General features: G+C 45.6%; 1 pseudogene; it reads right to left on the reverse strand.

The window, feature by feature from the left end:
• LOC123486381 overlaps positions 1 to 11,190 on the reverse strand; it is a 102,377-nt pseudogene extending 91,187 nt beyond the window's left edge.
• Between the last annotated feature and the right edge of the window lie 252 nt (positions 11,191 to 11,442).

Genomic DNA, 11,442 nt, shown 5'->3' on the forward strand with positions numbered 1-11,442 from the left:
AAATCTGTTATGAATGTATTGTAATGAAAATAGAATAATGCTTAATTTTTGACAGACCCCAGGAAGAGTAGCTGCCTTGGCAGGAACAATGGGGATCCATAATAAATATCGTGTAATGTTAGGTTTCTACATTTAGTGTTTGCAAGGTGTTTTCCATTTGAAAGTTATTTGTTAAAACTTCATTGAACGAGAGGGAGAAACATGGAGGACAAATCCTTCACCCTTTGACCTCAGAAATGCTCCTCAGTGCGTGGTCCTCTGTGTGAGCGTGGGGTCTTTTGCGGGGGCCTCCCCCCCCCCTCCCCCTCTCCCCCCCCCCCCTCTTGTCTGTCTCTGCCCCTCCCTGTGTGTGTCTCGGCCCTCAGTCATGGAAGTCCTGAGGTCTCATTAGATTTGTAGAGGAAAGCTCCCAGGTGAATGATCAGTAGTTAGTTTGCAGGTGAGCTCAGGATGCTGCAGGAGGTTAGTCGGTCAATCCCATTCAAAGCGTTCACTAAGACAATCCCATTCACCATATATAGTGCACTACTTTTCACACGGGCCCATACTGGGATTACTATAGGGAATAGGTGCCATTTGGGACGAACTCAGTGTTTAAGGCCACACCCATTAGTTCACACAGAGGTGAGATATGTAGGCCTAAAGCTAAAGCTAAGAGCTCCCCCACCCCAACAATGGTTTTCATTTGGATTAAAGCAGGAAATAACAGGGGTGCAATCAAAACCCAGCAGGCTTCCATGGTTACTCAGGCTAACACAGCCGTGCTTGGGAGTTCAATAGCCTGTTGTGCTGTGGTTGAACCACTTGAAGGAAACACTGCTGAAAACCGCAGAGAGGTCCACTGGGGTATCTCTATTTATGGAATCAAACATAGTGTTGAGCGCCCAAATGGTACCATATTCACCATGTAGTGCACTACTTTAGACCGGGACACTACATAGGAATAGGATGCATTTATGACACCGCTAATGACTAACACCTGTACTAACACCTGTACTAACGTATTTCTAACATGTATAACACCTGTACTAACACCTGTACTAACCCCCCGTACTTAACACCTGTGACTCAACCCCTGTACTTAACACCCGTACTAAACCTGTACTAACACCTGTACTAACACCTGTACTAACACCGTATAACCCCGTACTAACACCTGTACTAACCCCTGTACTAACCCCGTACTAACACGTACTAACACCTGTACTAACCCCCCTGTACTAACCCCTATAACACCCGTACTAACTCCCCTGTACTCACACCCGTACTAACCCTGTATAACTCGTACTAACACTGTACTAAACCGTACTAAACCTACTAACCCCCTGTACTAACTACCCGTACTAACCGTACTAACACCTGTACTAACAGAAAACCCGTACTAACACCCGTACTAACACCCTACAAAATTAACCTAATAAACCTGTACTAACCCCTGTACTAACACCGTACTAACCCCGTACTAACCCCCGTACTAACATTACACCCTGTACTAACACCGTACTAACACTGTACAATTGATAACACCTGTACTAACACCTGTACTAACATCTGTACTAACACCTGTACTAAACCTGTGTACTAACCCCCTGTACTAACCCCTGTACTAAACCTGTACTAACCACCTGTACTAACACCTGTACTAACACCTGTACTAACACCTGTACTAACACCGTACTAACACCTGGTACTAAACCTGTACTAACCCAACCCAACCGTACTAACAACTGTACTAACACCTGTACTAACACCTGTACTAACACCTGTACTAACACCCGTACTAACCCCCGGTATAAGACCTGTACTAACACCGTACTAAACCTGTACTCAACCACCCGTACTAAACCCGTACTAACCCGTACCACGACCTGTACTAACACCTGTACTAACAGTACTAACACCCGTACTAACACCGTACTAATACCTGTACTAACACCTACTAACACCTGTAATAAACCTGTACTAACCCCTGTACTGTTAACCCCGTACTAACACCTGTACTTTCAACCACCCGTACTAACACCCGTACTAACACCCGTACTAACACCCGTACTAACACCCGTACTAACCCCCGTACTAACCCCCTCTGTACTAACACCCGTACTAACAGTGACGGTTAATTATTTGAAGAATCACAAATATAAAATATATTTTGATTTGTTTAACACTTTTTTGGGTTACTACAGTTTCATATGTGTTATTTCATAGTTTTGATGTTTCTACTATTATTCTACAATGTAGAAAATAGTACAAATAAAGAAAAAACCCTTGAATGAGCAGGTGTGTTAAACTTTGACTGGTACTGTATATATACACCAACCAGCAAGACGGGCAAGACGGGCAAGATGCGGTAAGATGCGGCAAGACGCTGGGCAAGACGCAGCAAGACGCAGTAAGACGCAGGGTAGAGGATGAAAACATCAGTAGCTATGACATCATTATAAGCACCAAGTGGCCTTGATAAATAGTGAAAATCGCACCAAAGCAATAATGGCATTATAATGAGCAATAATGTAAGCGTTGATATGACAGTAAACATAGTCATTATTGGCATATTGTAAGTGTCGACATGACAGTCAAACATAGTCCATTATTGGCATACTGTAAGTGTTGATACGACAGTAAACATAGTCATTATTGGCATTACTGTAAGTGTTGATATGACAGTGAACAAACATAGTCATTATTGGCATACTGTAAGTGTTATATGACAGTAAACATAGTCAATATTGGCATAGAAAGGTGATATACAGTAAACATAGTCATTATTGGCATACTGTGGGTGTTGATATATTGTGTCAAACATAGTATTATTGGATACTGTAAGTGTGATATGACAGTAAAAACAGTCATTATTGGATACTGTAAGTGTTGATATGACAGTAAACATAGTCATATGGTATACTGTAAGTGTGATATGACAGGTAAACATAGTCATTATTGGCACACTGTAAGTGTTGATATGACAGTCAAACATAAACATTATTGGCATACTGTGGCGTTGATATGAATGCCTAAACATAGTCCATTATTGGCATACTGTAAGTGTCGTATATGACAGTCAAACATAGTCATTATTGGCATACTGTAAGTGTTGATATGACAGTAAATATAGTCATATTGGATAATGTAATGTGATAGGAAGTAAACATAGTCATTATTGGCATACTGTAAGTGTTGATACGATAGTAAACATAGTCATTATTGGCATACTAAATACGACAGTAAACATAGTCATTATTGGCATACTGTAAGTGGATATGACAGTAAACATAGTCATTATTGGCATACTGTAAGTGTTGATACGACAGTAAACCTAGTCATTATTGGGCATACTGTAAGTGCTTGATACGACAGTAAACATAGTCATTATTGGCATACTGTAAGTGTTGATATGACAGTAAACATAGTCATTATTGGCATACTGTAAGTGCTGATACGACAGTAAAACATATCCATTATTGGCATATAGAAAGTGTTGATAAGGACAGTCAAACATAGTCATTATTGGCATACTGTAAGTGTGGATAATGACAGTAAACATAGTCATTATTGGCATACTGTAAGGCTGTGGATAGACAGTAAACATAGTCATTATGGGCATACTGTAAGTGTGATATGACAAGTAAACATAGTCATTACTGGCATACTGTAAGTGTAATGAAGTAAACATAGTATTATTGGCATACTGTGATATGACAGTAAACATAGTCATTATTGGCATATCAGTAAGTGTTGTATATGACAGTAAACATAGTCATTATTGGATATGAAAAGTGGATATGACAGTATTTTGGAATTATAAATATTGATATGTGATAACAGGTTAAGCAAGATATTGAAAATGTGGGAAAAAAAAAATGGTTTAAGAAAAAAATTATAAATTTATAAATAACCGAGATACTGTAGTGGTTGTGGTATGATACGCAAACATTGAGTAATTAAAGAAAATAAGATAAAGATGATATGACAGTAAACATAGTCATTATTGGCATACTGTAAGTGGATATGACAGTAAAAAAATTGGATAGTAAGTGTATATGACAGTAAACATAGTCATTATTGGCATATGTAAGGTTGATAAAAGTAAACATAGTATTATTGGCATACTGTAAGTGTTGGATAGACAGTAAACATAGTATTATTGGCATATGTAAGTGTGATATGACAGTAAACATAGTCAATTGGATACTGTAGAGAAGTAAACAGTGTAAACATAGTCCATTATGGCATACTGTAAGTGATATGACAGTAAACATAGACCATTATTGGCATACTGTAAGTGTTGGGATCTATGACAAAGTCAAACATATCAATATTGGCATACTGTAAGTGTTGATATGACAGTAAACATAGTCATTATTGGCATACTGTAAGTGCTTGATATGACAGTAAAACATAGTCATTATTGGCATACTGTAAGGTTGATAGATAGTAAACATAGTATTATTGGTATACTGTAAGTGTATAAGGACAGTCAAACATAGTCATTATTGGCATACTGTAAGTGTGATATGACAGTCAAACATAGTCCATTATTGGCATATGTGGAAGTGTGATATGACAGTAAACATAGTCATTATTGGCATACTGTAAGTGTGATATGACAGTAAACATAGTCATTATTGGCATATTGTAAGTGTGATATGACAGTAAACATAGTCATTATTGGGCATACTGTAAGTGTGATATGACAGTAAACATAGTCATTATTGGCATATGTAAGTGTTGATAGACAGTAAACATAGTCCATTATTGGCATACTGTAAGTGTGATAGACAGTAAAACATAGTATTATTGTGCATAAAAGTGTGATAACAGTAAACATAGTCATTATATATGTGAGTGTTGATATGACAGTAAACATAGTCATTATTGGATACTGGTTGAGGGGATATGACGGAAATATAGTTCATTATTGTATACTGTAAGTGTTGATATGACAGTAAACATAGTATTATTGGCATACTGTAAGTGTTGATATGACAGTCTAAACATAGTCCATTATTGGTATATGTAAGTGTGATATGGACAGTAAACATAGTCATTATTGGCATACTGTAAGGATAGACAGTAAACATAGTCATTGTTGGCATACGTAAGTGTTGATGATGATATTGTGTAAACATAGTCATTATGGATACTGTAAGTGCTTGATACGACAGTCAAACATAGTCATTATTGGCATACTGTAAGTGTTGATATGACAGTCAAACATAGTCCATTATTGGATATGTTAGGTTAGGCTGAGGCTCAGAAACAGAAGATTACTCATCAGGAGAGGATTCATTTCTTCCCAATTAATCGGAGTGGTTTTCATTGAGATTTTGTAGTAACGCTAAACGCAGCCTGTGCATCCATTGGTTGGTCTTTAATTGGAAATGACACACGCTCTCACTGTGTACTCAATTAGGCCAGAGTACTGATAAGACTGCTTGGATTTACTGGACTGGTATAGGGTACATTTTGAGGTTGGACAAGATAACTATCCATCCCCCTACATTTTATTATTTCAGCGGTTATATGTGTGAATTACACTGAACAAAAATATAAACGCAACATGTAAAGTGTTGGTCCCATGTTTCATGAGCTGAAATAAAAGATCAACAGAAATGTTCATATGCACAAAGCTTATTTTCAAATGATGTGCACAAATGTGTTTACATCCCTGATAGTGAGCATTTCTCCTTTGCCAAGATAATCATCCACCTGACAGGTGTGGCATATCAAGAAGTGGATTAAACAGCATGTTATTACACAGGTGCACCTTGTGCAGTTGTGGGACAATAAAAGGCCACTAAAATGTGCAGTTTTGTACACAACGCAATGCCACAGATGTCTAACATTTTGAGGGATGGGCAATTGGCATGCTGACTGCAGGAATGTCACCAAAGCTGTTGCCAGAGAATTTAATGATTTTACATAACACCTCCAGCGCCAGTTTGTCTGAATAAAGCCCTTTTGTGGGGAAATATCATTCTTGATTGGCTGGGCTGGCTAGGGGGGGGACTGCCCAGGTGGGCCTGGCTCCCCAGTGGGTGTGGCCCGCCCAGTCATGTGAAATCCATAGATTAGGGTCTAATGACTTTATTTCAATTGACTGAGTTGTTTATATGAAACTGAACGAATTTGAAATTGTGTATTTTTTGTTCAGTATAGTGATAGTAGTTAGTTTTCGAGGTATTATAACTGGGCAGACCTTCCACTGTAGGGAGAAGGAGGGGAGCAGGCCCTACTGTCAGGAGAAGGAGGGGAGCAGGCCCTACTGTCAGGAGGAGGAGGGGAGCAGGCCATGTCAGGAGAAGGAGTAGAGCAGGCCTATTTGGGAGGAGCGAGCAGGCCCTACTGTAGTGAGGAGGAACGGAGCAGGGGCCCTACTGTAAGGGGAGGGGAGCAGGCCCTACTGTCAGGAGGAGGAGGAGCAGGCCCCTACTGTCAGGAGGAGGAGGGGAGCAGGCCCTACTGTCAGGGAGGAGGAGCGGAGCAGGCCCTGTACTGTCAGGAGAAGTGAGCGGAGCAGGCCCCTACTGTCAGGGAGGAGGAACGGAGCAGGCCTACTGTCAGGAGGAGGAGCGGAGAGGCCTACTGTCAGGAGGAGGAGCCGGAGCAGGCCCTACTGTCAGGGAGGAGGAGGGGAGTAGGCCCTACTGTCAGGAGGAGGGAGCGGAGCAGGCCCTACTGTCAGGGAGAAGGAGGGGAGCAGGCCCTATGTCAGGGAGGAGGAGAGCAGGCCCTACTGTCAGGAGAAGGAGCGGAGCAGGCCTCTACTGTCAGGAGTGAGGAGTGGGTTGAGCAGGCCCTACTGTCAGGGAGGAGTGGAGCGGAGCAGGCCCTACTGTCAGGAGGAGGAGCGGAGCAGGCCCTCTGTCAGGAGGAGGAAGGAGCAGGCCCACTGTCAGGAGGGGAGGAGGGGAGCAGGCCCTACTGTCAGGAGAAGGAGGGGAGCAGGCCCTACTGTCAGGAGAAGGAGGGGAGCAGGCCCTACTGTCAGAGTGAGGAGTGAGGGGAGCAGGCCCTACTGTCAGGAGGGAGGAGGGGAGTAGGGCCCCACTGTCAGGGAGGAGGAGGGGAGCAGGCCCTACTGTCAGGAGAAGGAGGGGAGCAGGCCCTACTTGTCAGGAGGAGGAGCGGAGCAGGCCCTACTGTCAGGGGAGGAGGAGGGGAGCAGGCCCTACTGTCAGGAAAGGAGGAAGGCCCTACTGTCAGGAGGAGGAGGCGGAGCAGGCCCTACTGTCAGGAGGAGGAGGAGCAGGCCCTACTGTCAGGGGAGGAGGAGGGGAGCAGGCCCTACTGAGGAGGAGGACGATAGGGCCCCCTACTGTCAGGAGAAGGAGCGGACAGGCCCTACTGTCAGGAGAAGGAGGGGAGCAGGCCCTACTGTCAGGAGAGTAGGAGGGAGCGGTGAGCAGGCCCTACTGCTGAGGGAGGAGGAGGGGGAGCAGACCCTACTGTCAGGAGAAGGAGGGAGAGCTGGCCCTACTGTCAGGGAGGAGGAGGGGGAGCAGGCCCTACTGTCAGGAGAAGGAGGAGAGCAGGCTCCTACTGTCAGGAGGAGGAGCGGAGCAGGCCCTACTGTCAGGAGTGAGGAACGGAGCAGGCCCTACTGTCAGGGGAGGAGGAGCGGAGCAGGCCCTACTGTCAGGGAGGGAGGAGCAGAGCAGGCCCTACTGTCAGGAGTGAGGAGGGTGAGCAGGCCCTACTGTCAGGGAGGTGAGGAGCGGAGCAGGCCCTACTGTCAGGAGAAGGAGGGGAGCAGGCCCTACTGTCAGGGAGGAGGAGCGGAGCAGGCCCTACTGTCAGGAGGAGGAGGGGAAGGTAGTCAGGAGAGAGTTGAACTTGAGGGAGTGAGGATGAGAGGCTTACTGTCGGGGAGAGGAGGAGGGGAGCAGCAGGCCCCACTGTCAGGAGTGAGGAGGGGAGCAGGGGCCCTACTGTCAGGAGGAGGAGCGGAGCAGGCCCTACTGTCAGGAGAAGGAGGGAGCAGGCCCTACTGTCAGGCGCTGAGGTGGGAGCAGCCTCACTGGTCAGGAGGAGGAGCGGAGCAGGCCCCACTGTCAGGAGAAGGAGCGGAGCAGGCCCTACTGTCAGGAGGAGGAGGGGGAGCAGGCCCTACTGTCAGGGAGGAGGGAGGGGAGCAGGCCCCACTGTCAGGAGGAGGAGGGGAGCAGGCCTCACTGTCAGGAGAACGGAGCAGGCCCTACTGTCAGGAGGAGGAGCGAGCAGGCCCTACTGTCAGGAGAAGGAGGGGAGCAGGCCCTACTGTCAGGAGAAGGAGGGGAGGTTATGGCCCTACTGTCAGGAGAAGGAGGGGAGCAGGCCCTACTGTCAGGAGAAGGAGGGGAGGAGGTTCTACTGTCAGGAGAAGGAGCGGAGCAGGCCCCTACTGTTAGGAGAAGGAGCGGAGCAGGCCCTACTGTCAGGGAGGAGGAGGAGGAGCAGGCCCTACTGTCAGGAGAAGGAGGGAGCAGGCCCTACTGTCAGGAGGAGGAGGGGAGCAGGCCCTACTGTCAGGAGAGGAGGAGGGGAGCAGGCCCTACTGTCAGGAGGGGAGGAGGGGAGAGGCCATGTCAGGAGGAGGAGAGGAGCAGGCCTCTACTGTCAGGAGGAGGAGGGGAGCAGGCCCTACTGTCAGGAGAAGGAGGGGCAACGGGGGAAACCATTCATAATAGAGTGCCTCCTAAAACTGCTCTTCAACTCAGTTCTGTTTGCGACATTAAGATTCTAACAGCAGTGTGTTATATGGACCTGTTATGGGTCCTGGTCAAAGGTTGTGTACTTATATAGGGAATAGGGTGCCATTTGGATGGAACAATAAGAAACAATAAATAAATAAATAAAATAGTGTACATACTATGAAGGTGTAGATGTGGGAGACATCTGTAAACAGGAGAGAAGTCCACCAGGTCCTGGGCTGTTAACACTCTGGGAGGTTTAAACCACAGCGATGCTAGGGGTGAACCACAGTAGGAATAGGAGGTTAAACCACGTATAGGTGAATCACAGTAGGAATCAGGAGGTTAAACCACGTTAGTTAGTGAACCACAGTAGAATAGGAGGTTAAACCATGTTACGTTAGTGAACCACAGTCAGAATCAGGAGGTTAAACCATGTTGATGCTAGGGGTGAACCAGTAGAATCAGGAGGTTAAACCATCGGCACGTTAGTGAATCACAGTCAGGAATCAGGAGGTTAAACCACGCGATGCTAGTGAACCAGTAGGAATCAGGAGGTTAAACCACGCACGTTAGTGAACCAGTGGAATCAGGAGGTTAAACCACGTTAGTTAGTGAACCACAGTCAGGAATCAATTAAACCACGTTAGTAGGATACAGTAGGAATCAGGAGGTTAAATCATGTTAGTTAGTGAATCACAGTAGGACTCCAGGAGGTTAAACCACGCTACGTTAGTGAACCACAGTAGGAATCAGGGAGGTTAAACCAATGCTGACGCTAGGGTGAACCAGTAGGAATCAGGGAGGTTAAACCACGTGTAGGTGAACCAGTAGGAATCAGGAGGTTAAACTAACGCAGTAGTGAACCAGTAGGAATCAGGAGGTTAAACCACGTTAACGCTAGTGAACACAGTAGGAATAGGAGGTAAACATAGTTAGTTAGTGAATACAGTAGGAATTAGGAGGTTAAAAACAACGTACGTTAGTGAACAAAGTAGGAATAGGGAGGTTAAACCATGTTGACGCTAGTGAACAGTAGGAATCAGGAGGTTAAACCACGTTACGTTAGTGAACCACAGTAGGAATCAGGAGGTTAAACCATGTACGTTAGTGAACAAGAGTAGGAATCAGGAGGTTAAACCATGTTAATGTTAGAAGTGAACCACAGTAGGAATAGGAGGTTAAACCACCATGTAGTGAACCACAGTAGGAATCAGGAGGTTAAACCACGTTACGTTAGTGAACCAGTAGGAATCAGGAGGTTAAACCACGTTATGTTAGTGAATAGGAGTGAGGAATCAGGAGGTTAAACCTACGTTATGTTAGTGAATCACAGTAGGAATCAGGAGGTTAAACCACGATGTTAGAGAACAGGGAATCAGGAGGTTAAAACAACGTACTAGTGAATACAGTAGGAATCAGGAGGTTAAATCACGTTATGTTAGTGAATCACAGTCAGGAATCAGGAGGTTAAACTAATTACGTTAGGTTAGTGAACCACAGTAGGAATCAGGAGGTTAAACCATGTTACGCTAGGAACATAGGAATCAGGAGGTGCAAAGTTACGTTAGTGAATCACAGTAGGAATCAGGAGGTTAAACCAACGCTACGTTAGTGAATCACAAAGTCAGAATAGAGTTAAAACCATGTATAGTGAATCACAGTGAATAGGAGGTTAAACCACGTAGTGTAGTGAACCAGTAGGAATCAGGAGGTTAAACCACGCGATGCTAGTGAACCACAGTAGGAATCAGGAGGTTAAACCACGTATAGGGGTGAACCACAGTCAGGGTGTATTACTATTTCAAGAGTTTATGATCACTTTGGCTCTTCTTCAAATCATTTAAGTGTTACATTAAGTGTGTGATAAGTCAATATACGTGTTGTTTTAATAAATGACCAAAGAGTAGGAAAAGTTTTTGAGAAGAATCCTCTCTCACCTCCTCCCGATGGTCTCCTCCGCGGCGAGGCCGTTGTTCTGCTTGCTTCAGGAGGAGCCTGGCTGGTGAAGCCCATCCCACTGTCCTGCTTTGAACCACACTGTTAAAGGTCCTGAGCTGCTGTACCTGGGCGGGGAGCACAACACAGTCACACCCCCCCCCTGCTCTCACAGGAGAAATAGACAAGATCAGACATCTTTGGTCATTTTTTAATAGATTTATGATATTTAGTGCTAGCCAGGAAGCTAGGGCAGGAAGCTCAGGAAGCTCCCCACCCCCCCAGAATAAAAGAATAAAGATACAGTAAGCAGTTATATCAACACATCACACCAAGAGCACCCTCCCCCCCCCCATCCCTCCACCCTCCCCCTCCCTCCACCCCCCCCCCCCCCCACCCCCCCTCCATCCTCCCCAACCCCCCATCCCCCCTCCACCCCCACCCCCCACCCACCCTCCTCCATCCACCCGTCTCATACCTTCGCCTCATTGCTGCCTGTTTTAAAACATATACGTTTCATGGCGGGCCCTCCGATCCTCGAGTTTCTGATGCTCTCCAGGAAGTTCTTGGAGGTGGACATGGAGATGTCTTAAGTCCTCTGAGCTTGGGCAGGTTCTGGCCAAGATCTGACAGAAGCGGATGTAGCGGAGGAGACCTTTCAGCTGCTCATGGTTTAACGCAGCATAGTACTGGAAGACAGACACACCTCTCTAGTTGGAGTACCTGAAGACAGACACCTCTCTCTAGTCTGGAGTACCTGGAAGACAGACACCTCTCTAGTCTGGGAGTACCTGGAAGACAGACACCTCTCTCTAGTCTGGAGTACCTGGAA

Source organism: Coregonus clupeaformis, unplaced genomic scaffold, assembly GCF_020615455.1.
Source record: "Coregonus clupeaformis isolate EN_2021a unplaced genomic scaffold, ASM2061545v1 scaf1185, whole genome shotgun sequence".
Classification (NCBI taxonomy): domain Eukaryota; kingdom Metazoa; phylum Chordata; class Actinopteri; order Salmoniformes; family Salmonidae; genus Coregonus; species Coregonus clupeaformis.